We start from the raw sequence: 13,870 nt of genomic DNA on the forward strand, positions 1-13,870 counted from the left end.
ACAGGTTAGTGTGTGTCTAACAGTTGTCCCTCGCCATTTGCAGGTGACTCTGGGTACCCCAACCTGTCATGGCTACTGACCCCAGTGAGGAATCCCAGGACCAGGGCAGAGGAACGCTACAATGAGGCCCATGGGCGAACTAGGAGGGTGATCGAGCGGACCATCGGTCTCCTGAAGGCCAGGTTCAGGTGCCTGCATATGACAGGTGGATCCCTATTCTACTCACCAAAGAAGGTGTGCCAGACCATCGTTGCCTGCTGTATGCTTCACAACTTGGCTTTGCGACAACAGGTGCCTTTTCTGCAGGAGGATGGTCCAGATGGCGGTGTTGTGGCAGCTGTGAAGCCTGTGGACAGTGATGAGGATGAAGCAGAGGAAGAAGACATGCAGAACAGTGACTCAGTGATCCAGCAATATTTCCAGTGAAACACAGATGAGAATACATTCCTGCCTACTACATGTACTTTTACATTACTACCTCTATCCTGTCTGTTGTTTTCACTCAGTGTATGGTCACTGAGTTGTCACTTTCCCTTACGGTTTCACAGATGTGGGTCCCAACGTGTGTCATCTGCTTACATTCCTCATGGACTAGAGCTGTGTGACATAGGTATGTTGACATTACTATTTCAAGAACATTTTGTCACTGTAATTGCAATTACACTATTTCGAAATCACAGACAGACTCCAGATAATTTTGTGCTTTAGGTGTGTTTATTTAAGTGCAAAATATTGGAGGGGGAAGTTAAATGGTGAGGGGTAATGGCGGAGGAGTGTCCATGGCAGAGTCCAGTCTTTTAGTCTCACAGGTGCATTGCCCATATGGGCATAGGAAGTGGAGCTGGGGCAGCTTAATTATGGACAGGGTGACAAAGTGGGACAGTGGGATGACAATCAGGGTGGTCTCATTTCTTGGCGGAGGTCTTGGCATAGTGCTCTGTCTTGTTCCTGGATCTCAGGGACCGTTTGTGGGGTGGTTCTCCCTCTGCAGGGGGTGGGGTCCTGGTGTGGTGGTCCTGTGGTGGGGCGTCCTGTCCACTAACGCCGGTGGAGGTGGTGGACAGTTCATCGTCCATGCAAGTGTCAGGGGCCCCTTGGAGTGCCACAGTGTCCCTCCTGGTGTTGAGTACTTCCTTCAGCACCCCTACGATGGTGCCCAGGGTGGAGCTGATGGTTCTGAGTTCCTCCCTGAAGCCCAAATACTGTTCCTCCTGCATGCGCTGGGTCTCCTGAAACTTGGCCAGTACCGTTGTCATTGTCTCCTGGAAGTGGTGGTATGCTCCCATGTTGGAGGAGAGGGCCTCGTGGAGAGTGGGTTCCCTTGGCCTGTCCGCCCCCTGTCGCATGGCAGCCCTCCCAGTTCCCCTGTGTTCCTGGGCCTCCGTCCCCTGGACCGTGTGCCCACTGCCACTGCCCCCAGGTCCCTGTTGTTGTTGGGGTGGTGGGTTATCCTGGGTTCCCTGTAGTGGTGGATTGAGGTATGGGCCCGCTGTGTGGGTGCTGTGCTGGTGTTTCCAGAGGGAGGAAGGTCTGTGGTGGCCTGTGCCTGTGTGAGGAGAACCGACTGTCCCGAGGCCCCCGATGGGCTGGGCTGGTAATCTAGATCCAGTTGGACAGAGGTGCTGTCATCACTGTGGGCCTCTTCTGTGGGTGGAGTGGACATTTCTGGACCCTCCTGTCTGGTGACGTTGGGTAGGGGTCCTGCAGGGGTGGAAAGGCATGATTATTGCATCTGTGTGTGGCATGGTGTGCAATGGGTGGGTGACCGTGTACCCCAGTGCAGGCATTCCTGTGTGGAACCTTGTGTGATGATGGTTTAGGGGGGTGTATGGCTATGTGCATTGTGCATGCTTTGGTGATGGGTGTCCATGCTTTGTTGTTGCATGCAGGGCTTGGTGTTGGGATGTGTGGTTTGTGATATTGGTACATTTGTGAGGAGTTGGAGTGATAGGGGTGAGGACGAGGGTGGGGGTATGTGATAGCATGCAGGTAGGGTGGGGGATGTAATAGTTAAGATTTGACTTACCAGAGTCCATTCCTCCACCTACTCCTGCGCAGCCCTCAGGATGCAGAATCGCCAAGACCTGCTCCTCCCATGTTGTTAGTTGTGGGTGAGGAGGTGTGGGTCCGCTGCCAGTCCGCTGAACCGCCAGGTGGTGTCTTGAGACCACGGAACGCACCTTCCCCCATAGGTCGTTCCACCTTTTCCTGATGTCCTCACGATTTCTTGGGTGCTTTCCCACTGCGTTGACCCTGTCCACTATTCTTCGCCATAGCTCCATCTTCCTTGCAATTGAGGTGTGGTAGCTGTGGCTCTACCCAGACGATTTCCTCCACCATGGCCCTGAGCTCCTCCTCCAAGAACCTGGGGTGTCTTTGCCATGCCATGGGGTGGTGTAGATGATATGTGGGGTGGTGTGTGTGGTGATAAGTGTTGTGTGAGGTGCGTGGAAGTTGTGTGGGTGATGGTGTTATGTGCCTGTGGATGCTGTTGTACTTGCTGGTGGTGTCTCTCTCTGTGCTTGGTTCTCAATTTTTGTCGTAGGGTTTTGTGGATGATGTGGGTGTGTGTTTTATATTGTATTGGGTGTGTGGGAGCGGTGTGTGTATGTGTCTCAGGTGTGTGTATTTCGAATTGTCCAATGTGGTTGTGTTTTGTAAATGTGTGTGTATTTTGAGCGCAGCGGTGTGTACCGCCAATGGAATACCGCAGTTGAAAGACCGCTGCGTGGATTCGTGTGTCGTGATAGTGTGGGCGTATTTCTGTTGGAGTTATGGTGGAGGTTTTGTTTTTGCCAGTTTATCACTGACCTTTGGTGTGGCAGACTTGTGTGGGTGTCTGAATTTTGGCGGGTTCCGAGATGTGGGTCATAATAGCTGTGGCGGAATTCCGCAGCCGCGGCGGTGTGTTGGCGGTCTTCCGCATGGTGGTAAGCAGCTTTTACCGCCAATGTTGTAATGACCCCCTTTATGTCTCTTGCCAAGGTTTCTTCTCGCAGATATTACTATCAGCAACTAATGCATGAAACAATACTCCATTTCTCTTGTTAACAAAGCCTTGTAATATACTGCAAAGAAAGAGAACACACTATCCAAGCAAACCACATTTCAGAATTAAGGCCTTTACTCAGTTAAAATTAGCTCGACTCTAACTAAACATATAGGCCCATATTTACACTTTTTAGTGCCGCATTTGTGTCATTTCTTTACACAAAATCATTGCAATCTTACAAAATACAATTGTATTTTGTAAGTTTGTGCCGCTTTTGCGCAAAAGCGGTCCAAATGTGGTGCTAAAAATGTATAAATATGGGCCTTATTGTGTATTTCAAATACATGATTATAGATAAATACGTTAACTTTCAGAATAAACAAAATGTGAAGAGGAATATATATTACTTCAGTAAATGGAGCTCAAAGAGTAAATAAAAACGTACACAAGGAATACATGTAAGCATTTTACATACAATTAATAAAGCTTCACTCTTTCAGTGATAAAATTTCATTAACCCCTTGTACGCCACGGACGTCCGTGGTTGCGCCTCTCAGGTTCTTTGGACGTAACCATTACGTCTGTGTACCGGCCATCGGGGGGAAGCGGTAGCGCTCCCCCCGACAGACACCCCGTCAATCCCCCATGTCAGGGGTGGAAGGGGAATCGCTTCCTCTTCCATCCTTGCCCCCCCCTCCCATGGCGCCTGATGAAGTCTTATGAACAAATTAGATTACATTGGTGAAATAGACTGTCAACTCAATGACACCAATGCATACTTGGCCTTATCACACAACCCACTGAGGGATGTCAATGGACGTGTACAACAAAGACTAATCCTTTGGAGGGATAGATGCCTCCTTACAGATTTGGAATTCGAATATTTGTTCAATCCCACTCCGACTGCCCCTTGCATTTAAAACTTACCCAAAATACACAAATCAGGTCCTATTCCTCACGGCAGACCGATCATTTCGGGCATAGGCTCCCCCACAGATAGAATTTCTGAATACATTGACCTATTCCTGCAACCCTTTGTTATCAACCTTCCGTCTTATATAAGGGACACTAAAGACCTTCTCAGCAAATTAAGTGACTTCGAGTGGACAGAGGGAATTTTTTTTGTTACTCTGGATGTCACCTCACTCTACACATGCATACCGAGAGATATTGGCCTGGTTGCCATTCAACACTTCTTAGATACTAGTGATGCTTCTTTTTTTGATCACTCTAATATGCTCATGGACCTAATTAAATTGGTTTTGGACAACAATATTTTTGTTCATAACGGAACATGGTTCAGACAAATCCAAGGGGTTGCAATGGGGGCGAAATTTTCCCCATCATTTGCCAACCTTAACATGGGCTTTTATGAATTGTCACACATATGGAGGGAGTCCCCACCAGATTTGACCCAACACATTCTATATTGGGGTAGATATATTGATGACGTCATTTTGTTCTGATCTGGCAGCCTTGACTTACTTGGGCGCTTTTTACAACATCTTAACACTAATACTTTCAACATAACTCTGTCCGGGGAACACAGTATGTCTCAAGTCAACTTCCTAGATCTCACCTTATACATCAAGGGGGACAAAATCTGCTCCAAGTTATATAGGAAACCAACAGCATGCAACTCCATCCTACATGCCAAGAGTTCACATCCCATCTCACAAATCAATGCAATGCCATATGGGGAACTTACTAGGATTAGGAGGAACTGCAGTGAGGACACTGTTTTTCTGGATTAATTGAAACAAATGAATGCACGTTTTACACGTAGGGGCTACCCCCACAAAATTCTGCTCCAAGCTAACAAGAGAATGAACCGTGTCAATAGATCTGATCTTTTGGTTCCATCCACCAAGAAAAAGTCATTTAGAACCCTCTCCCTTATCACCCCTTACAATGCATTGAGCTCACACATATACAAAATCTTCCAGAAACACTGGTCTTTCTTGCTAGCAGATGGGCATCTTAAGAAGAGTCTCCCTTCTAAACTCAGCATCACTTACATAGGGGACCTGCCCTACGCAAGTACCTTTGTCACAGTTTTCTTCCACCAGACCTAAAAGACACCTGGTTACCTACACCACTGCGGGGCTCATACAAATGTGGACATTGAAACATGTGCTGTTACATTAAAGATAAAATGGTGAATTTTCAATATAACACGCCGGTTATTTAAGGTATAAAGAAGTTTATTAACTGTAACACCAAATTTGTTGTTTACTGTTTGATCTGTATCTGCAATTGCATTTACGTGGGAAGCACCATTCGACCACTTAAGGAGAGATTACAGGAACATATCAGAGCCATCCGCAACAGTAATGTCAACTACTCCTTTGTGGTACATTACAATTCTAACCATGGACCGCGGGAAGTCTTAGGCATTCACGCACATGGTGTTGATGTGCTGAATTCACTACCCAGAGGTGACAACAGGACTCTCATGCTAAGACGTTTGGAAAGCAGTTGGATTATTAGACTTAAAGCAGTTGAGGAGGGTATTAACATTGACAAAGACCTGCACACTTTTCTATATTACACCCATCCCACTCGTCACGTGTATGATTCATGTGATGGTATAATCCACATTTGTATGTCTTTTCCTTGCATTATGACATGGCAAGTCCATTGTGCTCACAACATTTGTAAATTGTGCAATTTGTGGACAACTGACTATTATTGTGTTAGGTAGCTTGATATTCACATTTTTGTATTTATGTATTTTACTTACAATGTGTAGATGTGGCGTTTTCTTTCTCTTCTGGGTGATAAGCTCTATCTTTATATCCTTTGCGCTTATGGTCAATACATGATATCTAGATATCTTCTTTAACATTCTACGTGGTTATGGTTCTCTTGTGCACATTTATGCTTTTTCTTTTCTTTTTCAAAATGGCCCCCATATTTATCTCTGTGTCTTCTTACTTTTGCTAGTCTGTTTTTTATTTTCATTCACGTGCACCTACTTCTAGCAAGCCTCTACAAGTGAGTGGTGTTCATTTGGCTTTCCGACGCCTCGGGCACAGCTTTATACTTCAATCTCGGGTAAGAACACATCCATTTGCCTAACGCTCCGGTTTTCATTTACTGCGCTAGTTACAACCTAGGCATTTACAAATAGTAATACACGCCATGGTGCTCAGAAATTTCCTTTTGCTGAATTTCATACGTGCTTCTTAATTTTATTATTTAAGCACCACTGATCCCATTGACGGGTGTTTTAATATGTGGCAAACTTGGCGGTAATACTTTTCCTATCGTCAAATACTTTCCAGCAACAAACTGGACATGTTTTTTGTATTCCTAGATCGTCCTCTGTATTTGACATTTATTGGTTATGACGCTAGTCCTGATACACAGGCTTGCGCCGTAATTTTGGTTTGATTACCCAGTTTATTTGCTTTGCTTAACTCACAGGACAGTCTTGGATTCATGTCAGTTTTACGTGGTCGTTTTTTGCTTACCTCGTTCTCACTGCCTTAGTTTGGCCCTACACGGTCATCTTTGTACTCCACCCCACTGACCCTTTAAGACTATGGCTCGTTTAGAATTCCCTACCTTACCAGTACTATTATTGTCCCATCCACTCAATGCCTTAGTGTACACAGGTTTTTGTAACACTTTTGGGCCGCTTTTTTCCGCAAATTTTAGTGTCTCTTCTTGTTTATTCTTCCCTTTCAGGCTTATCATGGCCTGCCATTGCTCTCATCTTTCTAGATTGCATTGATCCTTTTGGAGACTGTTTTTCAGACACGCCTTTCATGGAACTCCCATTCTTTATACCTATATTCTGAAGGTATATGATCTTTTGTTTATCTGTTTTTTTGTTATTTCTTCACATTGAATGGCCTCCTGTGTTTTACTATCGCACACACACTTTCTTGGTGTTTCCTACATGCATGGACTGCTTGCACAATTGGTCATGTGCGTGTTTGCATATTAGTGCGTTCATATTACAGGATATTAGGTTTTCAGCACTTCAATAATATTTTTAATTATATTTTACTTTCTCCTGCTCTTGAACACTGCACTTTTTCTTTTATGCTTTGATGAATACGCACGGTGCGCATCCCATCACTTTTGCTCTACTCTACCAGTAGTAACACATGTTCATACTTTCTCATGCCAGTTGTTTAGTCACATTGGGTTACTTGGTTTAGTCTTTAATTTCAATAAACAGTATGTGTAGATATGGAAGAAGAGTATGTTCCATGTTACCAATATGTATATATTGTATATTTATCCCACAGCCTTGACAAAGTCTAGGAGACGAAACAAGTGTCGGCGGTTGGCTGTTTTTTGGATTATTTGTATCACATGTGATTTTTGACCTGAATATTGACCACACCAGTGCATTCACCAATAAATGTTAGGTTTTCACTTATTCCTTGGACTTCGACTCTAATTGATTGACCACTTGGATCAACCACACGGAATTTGCTTTGGTGTGCCCTGGCCTGCTGTTTACATATTTGATGTTATCAATGACCATTCTCCAGTCAGGATCTTGGACACCTGTGGTGGGAGGTGCCCGGACAGTTTGGCACCCACTGGATTTCGACTGCTGTATGTGTTTTAAGACTGAAACAAGGACATTACTCTGAAACCCATGTTGATGTGCAAGCACTGTGCCATCCTCCACCTTTTTTCTGTTTACTTACCTCTGCATTCAAGATGGCAGATGTATGGGACACACTGGGGGAGCTCTGGGCACCACCCCTGGGATAGTGATGGACAGTGGTGTGGTCACTCCCTTTTCCTTTGTCCAGTTTCACGCCAGAGCAGGGGCTGGGGGATCCCTGAACCGGTGTAGACTTGTTTATGCAAGGAGGGCACCATCCAGAGGCCAGGAGAGGCTACTCCTCTCAGGCCCTTAACACTTATCTCCAAAGGGAGGGTGTGTAACACCCTCTCTCAGAGGAAATCCTTTGTTCTGTCTTCCTGGGACTGGGCTGCCCAGCTAGTTTGGCAGTACCCAGGGTCCATGCTGGAGCCCCTGGGATGCATGGGATTGGCACCCCAATACCAGATTGGTATTGGGGGGACAATTCTATGATCTTAGACATGTTACATGGCCATGTTCGGAGTTACCATTGTGAAGCTACACACAGGCATTGACCTATATGTATGTCACGTGTGTAATGGTGTCCCCGCACTCACAAAGTCTGGGGAAAATGCCCTGAACAATGTGGGGGCACCTTAGCTAGTGCCAGGGTGCCCTCACACTTAGTAACTTTGCACCTAACCTTCACTAAGTGAGGGTTAGCCATATAAGTGACTTATAAGTTACTTAAGTGCAGTGTAAAATGGCTGTGAAATAACGTGGACATTATTTCACTCAGCCTGCAGTTGCAGTCCTGTGTAAGAATTGTCTGAGCTCCCTATGGGTGGCAAAAACAAATGCTGCAGCCCATAGGGATCTCCTGCAACCCCAATACCCTGGGTACCTAGGTACCATATACTAGGGGATTATAAGGCGGTTCCAGTGTGCCAATCAGAATTGGTAAAATTAGTCACTAGCCTGCTGTGACAATTTTAAAAGCAGGGAGAACATAAACACTGAGGTTCTGGTTAGCAGAGCCTCAGTGATACAGTTAGGCACTACAAAGGGAACACATACAGGGCACAACTCATGAGCACTGGGGACCTGGCTAGCAGGATTCCAGTGACACAGGCTAAAACAAACATAAATATAAGGAAAAAATGGGGATAACATGCCAGGCAAGATGGTACTTTACTACAGTTGCTAAAAGTAATGCTGGCATAATTCCTAAGTCTTGATAATTTGCTTCTTCCTCATTCTATTGTCCTCTATATCTCTCATCCCATCCTGTCTTTCCCCTCTTGTCTATTGCTCTATTCCTGTCCTCTATGGAATCCAAACATTTCTTCTCAACTTCAGTTAAAGAACATGTAAAATTATGTATATAAGCATTAGCTGTGTCCACTGTTGTGATTGGTTTTAAAAAACTGCCAACTGTCTCCATTGCCTTAGCATGGAAGTAATAATTCAAATGCTCCAACAAAAGAGCATTGGTCAATACCAAATCATAACTTGAAAAATAACTCTGGGAATGTCCTGTTCTATAAAGAAAACTTAACAGAAGACTACACATGAGACTATTAGTCTTAGAAATTAGGGTTTCGATTGGCTAGGATATGCAGTTAAGCCAGGCAGTACCCACCACTCTAGTCATGGCAAGTAAGTTACAAACCAAAGATAACCTGTGCTCGCACCTTTGGTAGGCTGGCACAGAGCAGTCAGACTTATTCCTAGAGGTAATGTGTAAAGCGTTTGTGCAGGACACTCACACCAGTGACACAATAAATACACCACAAAGAGACTCCACTCAGGACTCTTTAAAAATACTCTTCTGTATTATAAATACATCATTAGATCCATAAATCATAAATGTTGCTTTTAGAATGTATACATTAGTATTCTGGGAATGCAAGGCAAAAACAATAGGCATATTAACATAAATGAATACTTAGGGCATGAAACACAACAGTAAAACACATACATAACTCTGTGTTCCAATAAGAACATAGCCCCCAGGTATATTCCTATTTATCATTATCTACTGGATTTGAGTGGCAGAATCGCCTGCGGTGTGGGACACTGAGTCTTAACTCACTACAATTGATTCTCAAGGAAATTGTGGTTACTCAGTTTTCATCCGTTTCTCTCAGTTATGTTAGTCTCAAATATACAAATGGCAAACAGAGGCACTATATATGTCAAGAAGGTTTTAATGAAGCACCTGCATCTTAGACTTTAAAGCATGGACTGCAATCCCCAGGATGATAAAGCTTGGCAGAATTAGAAATTGTGAAAAGGAGAGTAAAGCATAGAAATAACGCTACTATATTGTCACTAGATCAAGTAGATTAATTCCTACCTAGGCTATATTAGAGCACAGCACGTTAAGCTGTAGCTCTGCCCTTCCCATACCTGAGCAAAGGCCTGAAGTCTGCATGAGCAGCTGTAACGAGGCGTTCAGCAATCAGCATACAGTTGTGGTCCTCTGGCTCGAATCTCCCTCTAATGTGTATGGGACAAGGAAGTGTTTTTATAATAAAACAACTGATGTTCTGGGAAAATGCCCCTACGTAAGGATGTGCATTTCTACGAATACCAGAGACACAATGTTTACCACATTCACCGGCAACCTATCTCACTGTAATCTTGAGAGGGGCACAGAGTGCTAGTTCAAGAACACAGTGCTAGCCTAATCAAAGAATACCTAGAGAGAGAGAAATAAAACAAGACCGCAAATGTGGCTATTGTTGAAATAATAAACAAAGCTGAATAAAACATATCAAGGTTAAAGGGCACAGCGGCAGGCCTAGTGTGCTAAAATAATGTGCATGGAGCTAAAACTAAAATGGCTACACAACAACACCAGCTGGTTCGTGGGGAATCGTGGCATTGAGGGATTCTTACAGTGTGGTGACATTTCCGGCATGACTCAGCGGCTGATACAGCCTCTCCTTGAGGAATTCTCACAGTGCAGTGTTTGCTTCAATGCAAGCGATGCACTGAGCCCACCATGATGGTTCCCATCATAGGTGCTGCTTGTAGGAGGCTGTCCTGGTTTGTAGTGGGTACCTTGGGTACTTACACCTTATACAAGGTCCAGTTATCCCTTATCAGTGAAATGTAGTAGTGTTCTAGCAGCTTAGGCTAATAGAGGTAGCTATAGCAGAGCAGCTTAGGCTGAACTAGGAGACATGCAAAGCTCCTGCAATACCACTTATAGTTAAACAGTACTTCTACACAAGTAAAGACAATACTCAGTGTTATAAAAAATAAAGGTAGTTTATTTGGGTGACACTAGGCCAAAAATATTGTGGAGGCAATACTCCTTCTGAAGGTAAGTATTATACACAATATATACACTAGACATCAAAATAAGGTAAGTAATTAGACATAGGATAGTGCAAACAAGAGGAAATGCTACAGAATGCAATTGGAAAAAATAGGTCTACGGGCAACACACACCATATACTAAGAAAGTGAAATGCAAACCACAAATTCCCCCCTAGACATGTGTAGTGTGTGTAGAATCACTGGGAGAGTAAGAATACAGCAACAGTAAGTAAATTACCCCTTCCCCAGAGCCCAGAAAAGCAGGAGTAAAGTACTGCAAGTTTCCTTAGGACACACCACAAGTCGTGATTAGAGTTATTGCAATAACCAAGCAAGACTGCAAACAATAACTGGTGGATTCCTGGACTTGAAGACCTGCAAAGGAAGGAGACCAAGTCTAGAAGTTCCAGGAAGGACAGGAGCCCCTGTCAACCCAGAAGAGGGTGCAAAAGAAGAGTCCCTGGTTGGACAAAGACTGCAGAAATGCACCCTAGGAAGATGTCAGTGGGTACCTGCATGATGCACTGGATGTCTCACAGAGAGAAGTTGAATGTAGCTGAATTTTTGCGCTGGATTCCTCCAACAAGCATGGCAAAAGCGTCATGTAGGCACTATCTGGACCCAGGAGGGACCTGGGGGCCTCAATTCTGTGTGAGGAGGAACAGGGGGCTCTCAGCACTTTAGAGAGCCCTCAGAACACCAGATAGCACCCACAGGAGTCCAGGACACAGAAACAAGGGAGGTGCAAAATGCGGTTGGTGCAGCACTACAAAGGAAGGTCCCACGCTGCCGGAGATCAACTCAGTGAGTTGAGCATCAGAGGATAGAGTGCTGGGGAGCTGGGCCAGGCTGTGCATGAAGGAATTTTTCAAATAGTGCACAGAGGCCTCAGGAGGTGAAGAAGACGTGGTGCACAAGGGTACTATCGTTCTCAGGGAAGGCAAGGTCTTACCTCCTCCAAATTGGGACAGCAGGCCCTCTGGACAGTCTGTGCCGATGGGGTCCACACTCTGTGTTCCAAGGAGCAAGTTAATGGCCAGGAGAGGAGTCCATGAGAACAGGTCATCAGCTTAGAAGGTACCTGCTTGAGCAGGGGAGTGCCTCCGTCACTCCATGGGAGATTTCTTTGGACCTTCTGGTGCTGGGTGAAGACAGGGAGTCCTCAGAGCGTGCACACTGTGGAAACTGTTGCAGTTGCTAGCTGGAGCTGAAGTTGCAGAGGAAAAATAGCCCTTCTGGATACTTTGTTGCTGTTAAGGCAGTTCCTGGAGCAGTCTGCGGTTGATCTGAGGTCTGAGGATAAAGTAGTAGTTGCAGAGGCCTCCGGCTGCAAACCTGAAAGTAGAATCTGAAGAGAACCCACAGGAGAGAACCTAAATAGCCCTGAAAGGGTAATGCTACCTTATCAGGTACGGACCTATCAGGAGGGGTCTCTGACGTCACCTGCTGGCACTGGCTACTCAGAGGCCTCAGAGAGTCCCCACACCTTGCAAAGTCTGGGACACACTGGAGGAGCTCTGGACACCACCCATGGGGCGGCAATGGATAGGGGAGTGGTCACTCCCCTTTTCTTTGTCGAGTTTTGCGCCAGAGCAGGGACAAGGGGTCCCTGAACTGGTGTAGACTGGCCTATGCAAGGAGGGGACTATCTGTGCCCTTCAAAGCATTTCCAGAGGCTGGGGGAGGCTACCCCTCCCCAGCCAGTAACACCTATTTCCAGAGGGGGAGGGTGTAACACCCTGCTCCCAAACTAAATGCTTTGTTCTGCCTTCCTGGGACTGAGCTGCTCAGACCGCAGGAGGGCAGAACCCTGTCTGTGTGGTGGCAGCAGCTGTAGCTGCAGTGCAAGCCTCAGAGAGCTGGTTTGCAGTACTGGGGGTCCATTGTGGAGCCCCCAGGATGCATGGAATTGGCTCCAGATTTGGAATGGGGGGGCAATTCCATGATCTTAGACACCTTACATGGCCATATTTCTGGGTTACCTTTGTGAAGATACATATAGGTATTGACCTATATGTAGTGCACGTGTGTAATGGTGTCCCTGCAGTCACAAAGTTCTGGGAGTTTGCCCTGAACTATGTGGGGGCAACTCAGCTAGTGCAAGAGTGCCCTCACACCTAGTAACTTTGCACCTAGCCTTCATTAAATGAAGGTTAGACATATAGGTAACTTATAAGTTACTTAAGTGCAGTGAAAATGGCTGTGAAATAATGTGTGCACTGTTTCATGCAGGCTGCAGTGACAGTCCTGTGAAAGGGTTTGTCTGAGCTCCTTGTGGGAGGCAAAATAAATTCTGCAGCCCATAAGGATCTCCTGTAACCCCAATGCCCTGGGTACCTAGGTACCATATACTGGGGACTTATAATGGGGAGGGTCCAGTGTGCCAATTGAAATTGGTAAATGAAGTCACTAGCCTATAGTGACAAATGTAAAGGCAGAGAGAGCATAAACACTGAGGTTCTGATTAGCAGAGCCTCAGTGACACAGTTAAGCATCATACAGACACACACATTAGGCCATAGACTATGAGCACTGGGGTCCTGACCAGCAGGATCGCAGTGAGACAGGCAAAAACATACTGACATACAGGTAAAAATGTGGGTAACGTGGCAAGAAAGATGGTACTTTCCTACACTGCTCTTCCGGTGGTTGAGGCAAGAGAGAAGAGCTAGTGATCCCTGTACTTTAGGATCCATCCTTCTGTTGACTCCAGACATAGTGCTCCATATGCGCTAACATCATTCAAAAGCACCTCACACAAGTTAGCGTGCGAGAAGGAAAGTTGAATTGCTCAGCATGTGCTAGATTGAAAGAGTGAATACAATAGGAGCACCAAACATACTCTGTTTAAGTGGACAGAGAGGACCGGACTCAAGGTCTCATAACCACTTCTGGGGCAGCCTCATCCCAGGAGAACATTTAGCGGCACCAAGGGGACTGGCAGGCAGGACACATAAGGGCAACAATGGCAATTCCTCCTGGCAATCCAACAC

Source organism: Pleurodeles waltl, chromosome 2_2, assembly GCF_031143425.1.
Source record: "Pleurodeles waltl isolate 20211129_DDA chromosome 2_2, aPleWal1.hap1.20221129, whole genome shotgun sequence".
Classification (NCBI taxonomy): domain Eukaryota; kingdom Metazoa; phylum Chordata; class Amphibia; order Caudata; family Salamandridae; genus Pleurodeles; species Pleurodeles waltl.